The sequence below is a fragment of the Abrus precatorius genome, unplaced genomic scaffold (assembly GCF_003935025.1).
Source record: "Abrus precatorius isolate BTA unplaced genomic scaffold, Abrus_2018 Scaffold8, whole genome shotgun sequence".
Classification (NCBI taxonomy): Eukaryota; Viridiplantae; Streptophyta; class Magnoliopsida; order Fabales; family Fabaceae; genus Abrus; species Abrus precatorius.
The window spans coordinates 13,077,794-13,090,002 of NW_020874428.1; the positions used below are offsets into that span (position 1 = coordinate 13,077,794).

At 29.4% G+C, this 12,209-nt stretch overlaps 1 non-coding gene across 1 annotated transcript; it reads right to left on the reverse strand.

The window, feature by feature from the left end:
• Positions 1-6,196: 6,196 nt before the first annotated feature.
• LOC113848697 lies at positions 6,197-6,303 on the reverse strand. Its single transcript, XR_003501960.1, has one exon. It is a non-coding gene; the product is annotated as a small nucleolar RNA R71 (small nucleolar RNA).
• Positions 6,304-12,209: the final 5,906 nt, after the last annotated feature.

Here is a 12,209-nt window from a genome sequence, read left to right on the forward strand (position 1 = left end):
ATGCAAAAGACATAAATTCAACCACTCTATTTAAAAATGCATTAGTATATTCCTCTCGTCCCGACAGAAGCCTATTATACATCCAACTACAATGTTCGTGAACATCTATATTCTATCATATAATCAAGCACAATCATGATATTATAATAAATATGTTTAATAAACACATTTTTCACTATACCAAATAATAAGTTAAAATTGATATTATAACTAATCTTTTAGAACAACCTCCTCACATACAATATAATGCAATTCTTAAGCTTTCCTTTAAGTTTTATCGAAACTTGAAGTTCTGTCTCAATGCACAATAATTATATCAAACAATCATGCATTTAGCAACAAAAAATCAAAGTAATCTAAACGTTTTTGTAAACTTGAAATTCTGTTTAATTAATATTTATTTTTACTTAATTTAGATGATGTCATTGTATCCTTGTTGTTGAATTGTAAAAAATGTAACCCATAAGAATTTATATGAACATTACATTAAGTTATTTTCATAATTTCCTATACAACTATTATTGTTTTTAAGTTTTAAAATAAACAAGGAATCTACAACTCATTGGTGTTTAGATCTCAAGTGATAGGATTTAAAACTTTGAGGGAAAAGAATGGATTTATAAACTGTTGATTGGAAAATCAACTGTTGAAATTGTGATAAAATACATGCACGTGAATAATAAACAAGGAAGTTATCTACTCCCCTGATTTTCCAATGAAAGATTATAAATCTACACTTTTCTCTCACGTGCACCCCTTGCTTTACAAAAGTCAAATCTTTAATACAATATCAATGGTTAAAATAGATAATGTAACTTATGAATAGCCTAAAAATAACTTGGATAACTAATTACATATGCACTACAACAACAGGTAAAATCTTAACAGTGTGCAAAAGAATATACATCTTGTGAGATTGTATTCGTAACATAAATCTAGTAAATATCATTATGGTAAGCTAAATCAAGTAAAAAAAATTGAATAATCACATTTGAAAGTCCTTTAGAAAATACCACTCTTACCAAAACAAAAGTTATAACCAATTTTTTTTTAAAGCTCTAACATAATCATTTAATTCTAATTCTAAAGTGATAGTCCAAAAATCTAATATAGTTAATGACTAGCAAGACACAAGCTTACACCAGGTGAAAGACATATAAACTGTAGTCATTAATAATTTACAAACAAGCACGTAAAAGTTAGACAGCGTACCAAGTAGTGTGGCTATCTAAAATCAAATAATAATCAAAATGATATCACTATACAGGTTGACAAACAGAAAAGTGAGGAGCTGGACAAAGTCTTATACAGAAGGATTAGAGACATCTCCTCTTCATTAACATGTTGTGTTACTGTATTTAAAACATTTCACAATGTTTTTGGGATTTTGGGAGGAGAGGGAAGGGCAATATTTTGATTTTTAATAAATTTGTTTTAATATTTTAAATTATTTGAATCAAGGATGAAAAAATAATAGATTGACATAATAATAATACATTTCTATTAAATCAAAAATAAAAGTTTTACCCTTTCTTTCCCTCTAAATCCTCCTGCCCTCCCCTCAAACAACCCCATAAAAATCAATTTAAATAACACAGTAGTATCAATTGATTCCATTTGTCTATTCTCATAAAAGTTATTCATTGATCTTTAATGTTTCTATTGGATAATGGCATTCCTATCCATCAAACTTATCACATCGACTCATATAAAGATGCTCAAAGCATGAGTTCACCGTTGCAATAGTTATTCCACATTTTCACTATTCATTTTCCTAGTATATCTCTTTAGAAATCGACATATTATTGTCTTCTCTATGTAAATACCAGAGTTTAACTGTCATCTCTAACTTTGAATTTTAAAAGAAACGAAGAAGAGAATGATCTAAAACTAAACAATAAGACAGTCTGTAGGACACACAAGTCTAATCTTTCTCTCGCTAAAATGGACTCAAAAAAGTATATATGTCCTTCAAAATTGAAAGTCAATTGCAAGTGTATGCGAAGCTTTAGCATAATAACAAGAGATGCAATTATGTGTCTTAATAGCTCCAAAACTTCTTACATAATGCAAACAAAACAAAAACCTCGCTTCTATACATGTCCAGCATAATCAAATGAACAATATTATGTAAGAACACAAGCTACGAGCATCATTTAATCCAAAATAAAAAGCAAATAAAAAAGAATGAAGTAGTTCCTTAACATAAAAAACAATGTGATCCCTGTTTTAATAAACTAAAACAACAATTTAATTTTATTTGAAAACATAACCCAATAAAAAGTAGTTCTTTTTTCTCATCAAAACTTTTATTCAGTATAAAAAAAAAGGTTTACCTACTAAAATCTCCTAACACAGGTTAATTAACTCAGGGCACCACTTAGATGTAAAACTCGAAAGTCCCAAAATTAGCAATAGGAAGATAAAGTTCTGCAGATTCAAATATGTGCAAATATGATGTTCAATCAAACAAAAACATGTATTTCATGAGTACAAAACATTTATTATACATTGTTCTTTTAGTTCTTAGCATAAAAAATAACAATGTATGTAATTGGTAGGGGGCCACGAGAGAATAAAAGAGTGATAGAGTAGAGGATAAAAGAGTGATACTATGAACTTTTAAAGAAATTTTTTATTTTAATTATTTTTAACATTTTTTATCAATTAAAAAAGTTAATATATGACTTTTTATTAAGTGAAATAATTCATAGATTAAAATTTTTTTATTTAAAATTAAGATTGATGTCATGATAAAATAAAAATAGAAACATTAAGACTCTTTAAAACAAAGAAATAAATCAGTGTTATTTTATTAATTAATGAAAAAATATTACATAATTATTTTAAATAATATAAATTATGAAGTATAAAATAAAAATTATATTTGTTAATAAATAAAATTTAATAATAAATAATATTAAATAAATAATGAAATTAAAAATTTAATTTGTCAATTTCTTATACAATTAACTACTAATTTATTTAATATAATGATTAATAAAATAATTTTTAATTTTTATTTTAATAAATCATTTGTTAGCCTCTAAATCAGTCACTAATAATTATTGATAATCAATTGTTAATTATCTAAGAAAATCGATTACTAAATTAGTCATTATGTTGAAATAAAGTTTGGTATAATCAATCATAAATCAGTCACTAATAATAATGAAAAAAATCAGTCACTAATTTAAAAAAAAAAAATAATCGCTAGGTCATCATTATTATTATTTTACTTTTGAAAAATTAGTTTCTAAATCAATTACTAATAGTAACCGAATATTTCACTCTCTAGTTTTTTAAGAAAATTGGTCACTAATTTTGTCATTAAATCAATTAATAAATATTTTTAAGATTAATCTTAAATTAGTCTTCAAATTGGTCACTAATAAGGACAGATAAATTGGTCGCTAATTTTTAAAGAAAATCAGTATCTATTTCAGTCTCTAAAAGATAAAATATAATTATCTTAACTAATAATATATTTGGTTTCTAAATTAGTTACAATAGTGACCAAAAATTTTTGTCGCTAAAAATAGTCACTAAATGATGATTTTGTTGTAGTGATTGTGGATATTAATTTAGAGAAAAGAATATTAGTATTATATGACCATTGGTTATTGATAATATTTGCATGAATGATTGGTAATTATAAAGAAATCGAATTAAAAGTCAAATAAAAGAATAACAGAAATGATTGAATGAATAAGCTCATATGTTCTAGGTTTCTCTCCTATGAGTTCAACCAAAAAGTGTTATGTTATTTGCTCTGAATTTAATTGATAATTAATTCAGTTATTATTCTCCTTTAAATTTAAATTCTCATCTTTTAAGCTCAAATAATCGAATTAAGAATTTTTTATAATTGAAACAATCCTTATAAGATGATAAATTGGAGAATTATTTTAGAACCATTTATTACTTTTAGGGACACTTACCCACAAACAAGTTTATGGTGCATTATAGGGGATTATTTTTTCAATATTAAGAAAATCTCATATTTAATTGATTTGAGCAATTCCTATTTTGCTTTATTTTAATTTTGTTTTATTTATTTTTATTTTTACTTTATTTATAATGTTTTAGTTGTTCTTAAATTTATAAAATTTTCTTTAGTACATGCTTACTCATTATAAGCCTTTTATAGCTTGCTCATTTGATCTATAAATTGAAAGCATTGTACGAAGACAAATGAAAGAGTTGAGAAAGAAAAAAAAATGGCAAAGAGGAGGAGATCATTTCAAGATTGCATCATACCCACTACTGGAGGTGCTTCTGGAAGCATTGCGACCCCCAATGTGAAGGCAAACAATTTTGAGTTGAAGCTTGCGTTGATTACCATGATTCAAAACTCTACATGATGTCATGATAAAATAAAAATAGAAACATTAAGACTCTTTAAAAGAAAGAAATAAGATCAGTGTTATTTTATTAATTAATGAAAAAATATTACATAATTATTTTAAATAATATAAATTATGAAGTATAAAATAAAAATTATATTTGTTAGTAAACAAAATTTAATAATAAATAATATTAAATAAATAATGAAATTAAAAATTTAATTTTTCAATTTCTTATACAATTAACTACTAATTTATTTAATATAATGATTAATAAAATATTTTTTATTTTTTATTTTAATAAATCATTTGTCAGCCTCTAAATCAGTCACTAATAATTATTGATAATCAATTGTTAATTATCTAAGAAAATTGATTACTAAATTAGTCATTATGTTGAAATAAAAGTTTGGTATAATAAATCATAAATCAGTCACTAATAATAATGAAAAAAATCAGTCATTAATTTAAAAAAAATAATAATCGCTAGGTCATCATTACTATTATTTTACTTTTGAAAAATTAGTTTCTAAATCAATTACTAATAGTAACCGACTATTTCAGTCTCTAGTTTTTTAAGAAAATTGGTCACTAATTTTGTCATTAAATCAATTAATAAATATTTTTAAGATTAATCTTAAATCAGTCTTTAAATTGGTCACTAATAAGGACAGATAAATTGGTCACTAATTTTTAAAGAAAATCAGTATCTATTTCAGTCTTTAAAAGACAAAATATAATTATCTTAACTAATAATATATTTGGTTTCTAAATTAGTTACAATAGTGACCAAAAATTTTTGTCGCTAAAAATAGTCACTAAATGATGATTTTGTTGTAGTGATTGTGGATATTAATTTAGAGAAAAGAATATTAGTATTATATGACCATTGGTTATTGATAGTATTTGCATGAATGATTGGTAATCATAAAGAAATCGAATTAAAAGTCAAATAAAAGAATAACAGAAATGATTGAATGAATAAGCTCATATGTTCTGGGTTTCTCTCCTATGAGTTCAACCAAAAAGTGTTATGTTATTTGCTCTGAATTTAATTGATAATTGATTCAGTTATTATTCTCCTTTAAATTTAAATTCTCATCTTTTAAGCTCAAATAATCGAATTAAGAATTTTTTATAATTGAAACAATCCTTATAAGACGATAAATTGGAGAATTATTTTAGAACCATTTATTACTTTTAGGGACACTTACCCACAAACAAGTTTATGGTGCATTACAGGAGATTATTTTTTCAATATTAAGAAAATCTCATATTTAATTGATTTGAACAATTCTTATTTTGCTTTATTTTAATTTTGTTTTATTTATTTTTATTTTTATTTTTATTTTTACTTTATTTATAATGTTTTAGTTGTTCTTAATTTTATAAAATTTTCTTTAGTACATGCTTACTCATTCTAAGCCTTTTATAGCTTGCTCATTTGTTCTATAAATTGAAAGCATTGTACGAAGACAAATGAAAGAGTTGAGAAAGATTGCATCATACCCACTACTAGAGGTGCTTCTGGAAGCATCGCGACCCCCAAAGTGAAGGCAAACAATTTTGGGTTGAAGCTTGCATTGATTACCATGGTTCAAAACTCTACATAGTTTGGAGGATTGTCTAATGAAGACTCTAACCTTCATCTAACAAAATTCCTTCAACTCACAAACACTATAAAGTATAACAGGGTCATCACTAATGCTATTAGGCTTTGTCTTTTCCCATTCTCTGTTACAGAAAAGATGAATGCATGGTTCCACACACTTCCAACGGGTTCCATCACAACATGGTAGGATTTGACTTAATAATTTCTGAGAAAATAATTTCTCCCATCTAGATCTGTTAAGCTTATGACAAAAATTTCTAGTTTCCATCAGTATGATTTGGAATCCTTATTTGAAGCATGGGAGCAATTTGGAGAACTTTTGAGGAATTGTCCTCACCATAATTTTCCTATGTGAAGACAAATGCAAATATTTTATGGTGGCCTATCAGTCTCCAATAGGGCCATAGTTGATACCGCAACTGGAGGAGCTCTCATGAGAAAAGACTTAGATGAAGCATATAAACTAGTAGATGACATAGCCTCTGCTAGTTTTCAGTTGCACACAGCTAACCATTATATGAGTCAGAAGAGGGAGACTGCTCTAGTACATCTAATAAAGAGTAATAACCTTCTAACAACTTAATTAGAAGCTTTGACTAAACAAGTGGAATTCTTATTGAAAGTACATGATGTAGGAGGCAGATCTATCCTTGAGGAAACTTGTTTCTTAATGCTTCTTTGGATGAAAAGCTCTCAGCCAAGGAGCACTTTGCAACAATTCTGAGATAATTGAATGAAGAATAAGGGAAAAGAAATATGAACAATAGTGGAGGAGAAAAGAAATGGAAAAGAAAAGACACCACTCTATGGAGATAAGCCTAGGCATGATTTTCCACAGTGGAAGGATCCATTGATACGAACTATAAGCTCAAAGTTCTTTTTGAACAATTGAGAGGAAAAAGAGAATGAATCTCACAAACTCAAAAGAATATTCTTCATTTATGAGTGAAAGTATGTGATTTACTAAGGGAGAAGCTTTTATATAGGTTTGTATAGGGAGGTTATGTTAATGGGCTTTCCTAAAAGCAAGTCCAATTCCTAAGCTCTTTAACTAAAGGTGGCCAAAATACATGGCCTAAAAAATCCTTAGCAACTAAGTCAAAAATATAAGGCTAACTAATGAAATATGAAGAAGAAATCCTAAACTAATACATGGTATTTATATATAGAAAAGATGTATACATGAGGCCAATGTATCTATTATGGTGCATGTGAAGTATGAATAGGTTTTCATGTGATCCTTCAAAGGGTGTGGTTCCTCTAAGTGCCTCATAAGCCCAATAAGCTTGTTGAGAGCCTCTTTGACCTTCTTAGCCCTTGAACTAGTCATGGGGCCTTGAATTCCCTCCAAAGCATCCTCATAGTGCTCTATGGTCTCTTCGTGTGTGAGGTCCTCATCAGTACAAGAGCAATCAAATAAACCACCTACAAATTCTTTGTGTGAGCACTGCGGCTCCTTAGGCCATGATCACCATAACTTCACACTCACTAAAATTAAAGAAGAAGAAAATTTCATAGGTAGTAATTACAACTTGGGGTGACGAAGTAACACTCTTAACTCTTGGGGGAGTGGTCTTAGAAGTTAAATTTTAAATGTTTATCGCCCTGCCTATATACAAAATCAAGGAGCAAGACTAAAAGGAAAGGAGATTTCTAGATCTCAATCCAAATTTCAAAAGCAAATGATATAGTATGTGCACTATTAATATAAGAGGATGTCAGATATTGAGTCTAAGCTGGAGCAGCACATTCAAAAATAGGATAGAAGTTTTACATAAATTAAAATAGAGATATAATCACATTCGTCAAAGGTTAAGTCTCAATTGAAACAAATTACTTATCTCTTGAGTCAAAGAATTTTGGGAATATTGTTAACCTTGCCTGCACCTAATCTAAGGGAGCAATACAATGCTATCACCCTTAGAAGTAGGAAGAAATACAAGAATCACAAAATATAGACACATGCACGCCCATGCTTACTGAAAAGCATGTCTGATGTGACATCTTTTAGGTTTCTATTTATAATTTTATTTTGATTAATAAATACTTTTCATATGCTTTATTTTTAGAGTTTTTATCATTTTCTATTTATTTGAATAAATTTGGCTTGTTACAAATAAATGCTCTGATTTTGTATTTTTGATTATTCTGACCTCTGACTACTCTTTTAGCCATAACGTTTTCTATAGATATCATTTTTAGCGGATTCTAATTGCATTAGATTCTACACATCCAAGGCTTCAAAATAGATATATGGATCACTAGATTTGGAGTTTTTTTTTATTTTTTATGATTTTTTGAAGTTGAGGCATATTTGCTGAATATTGTTGTAGGATTGGATTTAGACCCTTGTTATTTAATAATTGTATTTGGGCTTTTAGATATTATTGAGGCCTGCATTTTGGCCACTTAATTTATCCTAATCAGAACCTATAAAGAGACTAATAAGGTTCTAAATTAAGGAGAAGTGATTAGACAGATTGAGATTTTGAGACTTGGCCGACATAAGAATCTTTGTTTTTACTTTCTCTCAACCTCTCTTGTTCTTTTCTCATTCTTGCGTGAGGTATGCATATCGATGGAATGCTAAACATCTCGTTTAATTTGTAAAATCCAAACGCCGTAATTTCTAAATTGCTCCAAGTTTGTTCTTTTTTTTTTTAATCTCAAAATTATGTATTGCGATCGTAATTGACTTTTCTGTTGTTAGAATTCAAATTAGGACTCGATTGATGCTCTGATTTGATAATTAATGTAGATTAGATTAAATGATTATTTTGATTTAATTCATAACTCTATTTAATTAGGATATTTGATTGAATTAATAATTGAATTAGGTGATTGTTCAAACGCGAATTTAAATCTTTAGATACTGTAATAGTCAGAGTTACACGCAATTGGTATTCTGTGGATTGATGTTTCTTAATTCATTTTTACTCACTTTAATTATGTCCGCAATTTAATTTAATTAATTTACAATTTTTAAAACCCTAAAAAACCTTATTTGCATTCTTTAAAACAAAACCTAAAATTGAATTTGACCTTGCATTCTAATGAGCACGCCTTTGCTCCTAAAGAAGCACGACTATGCTACGTGAAGCACAATCATTCGTCCCTATGAGCAAGGTCGTGCTTCAAGTGTAGAGTATGAAAAAGAGAATAAAGAAGAACCTCCTACACAACCAAAGGCTTATAAACCTATAATACCTTTCCTATAAAGGTTGTAGGGCCAATCCCCCTATAACATAAAGTTTGAAAAATTCTTAGACCTTTTGGAAAAGGTGCACATCAATATGTCTTTCATTATTGTTATCTCCAAAATGCTCAAATGTGCTAAGTTTCTTAAGGAGATTTTGACTAATAAAAGAAAGTTAAGAGTACATGAAACTGTGAAGCTCAATAAATAGTGTTCAGTTATAGCCCTTAAAAAGCTTCTGCTTAAGCTTAAGGAATCAGGATGTTTCATTATCCCCTGCACCATCGGGAAAACTAACATTGATAGAGCTCTTTGTGATTTAGGGGCAAGCATCAATCTTATGCCCTACTCTATTTTCAAGAAGCTTGGGATGCACAAGCCTAAGCTGACCTTTGTGTCACTTCAATTGGCAGATAAGTCGATTACTTATCCCAAAGGTATAGTAGAAAATGTGTTGGTGAAGCTTGGAGAGTTTCTATTTCCTGTAGATTTTGTGGTGCGTGACATGGAGGATGATAATGATGTCTCCATCATTTGAGGTATATGATGAATCCATATTTTGACCGATATTTTAGCATAATTCTAACACAAATGATAAGAAAAATATATAAAGAAAGCAGAAAAACTTAGAAAAAGAGAAGGAATTGAATTTTGTTTACATATGTAGTTATTTTAGCAATTGTGAAATTTTTGCTTAGGAATTAAGTTTTTAATCTTGTTTTTGTAGGAATAAATTGAGCAAGGATCATATTCATGGAAGTTTGATGACAAGGAAGAGGAAAGAAACAAGTCTGGACTCCAAAAACTCAAGAATAAGAAATTGCAGCCTGGGCGTTACCACTTTTATCAGTAAAAGTGATAGTTCCAGAGAGGCAAAATATCAGGAAAGCTTTGCGTAACCACTATTGTCATCAAAAGTGATCGTTCCAGAGAGTCTTCAACTTGGCGAGCTGCGCGTAGTCACTTTTATCAGAAAAAGTGATAACGCGCAACTACCTTGGCTCTGCGTTGTCACTTTTATCATCAAGAGTGATAGTTCCAGAGAGCTCTCAATATCAGGAAAATGCGCGTGGCCACTATTTCTGGGAAAAGTGTTAACGCGCAACCAAAAACTCTCTGCGTAACTACTATTTCTTATAAAAGTGATGACGTGAAAGTCTGGGAAATTTTATAAATACCAGAAGCGATCCGGAAAAAAGGGATTCTGTTCATTTTCAGTTTTTTTTGTTAGTTTCTGGTTAGAAGAAGTGAGAGAGAGGAGTGGGGATTCAGATCTTGGAGCTTCACGAAGAGGAATTGGAGTGGAGCAAGCTTCCATGGTGTTTCTGAGTTTCTTCTTCTCTTCTTCTCTTTCTTTTTCTTCTTCTGCTGCCATGGCTGTGTAATTCGTTCATAGTTAGGGATTGTAGATCTGAAATGAACATGTTGAATTGATTTGGATCTGGATTTCAAGCTTTGGAATAGATTGAGTGATTGATTCTGAACTTCACGTGTGAATTGAATGGAAATTTGATTAACTAAATTCAGAGGAACCTTTGTCAATGGAAATTGAATTTGTTCTTCAGATCTAAACCAATCACCGAGATTTTAGTTTTCTTAGGGATAAGGAACTTTGATCTTGCAATCTTTTGGTTTCTTACACTTAAAGCAACATTGAATTGAATTAGATCTAAGGAATTAGAATGGTTTAATTGAATGTTAGGTTCACTGAGTTAAGGAATTAACCTCTGAATAGTATAAAGTGAAACTGATTGTCATTCTTTCCAATTGCTTGTTAATTCAGAACTTTATTGATTAAACATTGGAGTTTTGGTGAAGCAATTCCCTAGCTATGGTTTCTCCCTCTGTTATCACATAACTGTGTGTGCATTGTCTTGTTTGTTGCAAGTTCATTTTACTTTTAATTGTTCCAGTTTGCTGTTATTAGATGTTACCACTCTCCTTACAATTTCGAAAAAGCTTAAATGGTTATAATTCTATGAAGTGATACTTGAATCTAAATTCCCTGTGGAGACGATATTTGGATCTTAATTTTACTCATCACTTGCTGCAATCCTAGTGCACTTGCTAGTGTAGATTGCTAACAACAAGTTTTTGGCGCCGTTGCCGGGGAATTTTGCATTTCAATATCATTAGTAGTAGAAAAGTAACTAGATTGAGCATTTAATTTGTTGCTTTGTTTTCAAATTGCTTTCTGCATAATTTTATTGCACCTTGTGTAATATTCTGCATAATATTTCTGTCTGCTGCATAGAATTTTTACACCTTTGTTATCTACATAATTTCAATTTTCATTGTTCTTCATAGTTGTAATTGCCATTCTGCATATTTGTACATGATTTTACAATTCTGCAATTGCTAGATTTAAGTTTCTATATGCTTTTACTGATAGAATTTGCATGAATTCTGTTGTACATTTCTGAATATCAATTGTGGTCTAATTTTGCTTTAAACTGATTTGTATATGCGTGGTAAAAACAAGAATAAATCAATTCTGGTCTTTGATCCTGACATAGACATAACTTTGAGAAGATTGAGAAAAGAGTCTAGAGCAGAAAAAGCCATAGGGAGTGATAGTGAGTTAGAAGCTGTCCATTCTCCAGAATCTCAGAGTAATCCTAGAGTGAAAAGAACATCTACACCCTTGAGACAACCAAATCCAGCAATAGAAATGGCAGAACAGAACAGATTTAAAACATTAGGGGACTATGCTATTCCTAACATGCAAGGTTTTAACTCTTCTATAATTAGGCCAACTATTCAAGCCAACCATTTTGAGATTAAACCTGCCCTACTACATTTAGTCCAACAGGATCAGTTTGCTGGAGGAAATTCTGATGATCCTAACCTGTATATTTCAAATTTTCTGCAGCTATGTGACACCATAAGAATGAATGGAGTTAGTGAAGAAGCTATCAGATTAAGACTATTTCCTTTTTCCTTGAAAGATAGAGCAAAATGTTGGTTACAAGCTCAACCACAAGGAAGCATCACAACCTGGACTGAACTTGTGAATAAGTTTTTAACTAAGTACTTCCCTCCATCCAAAGCTGCT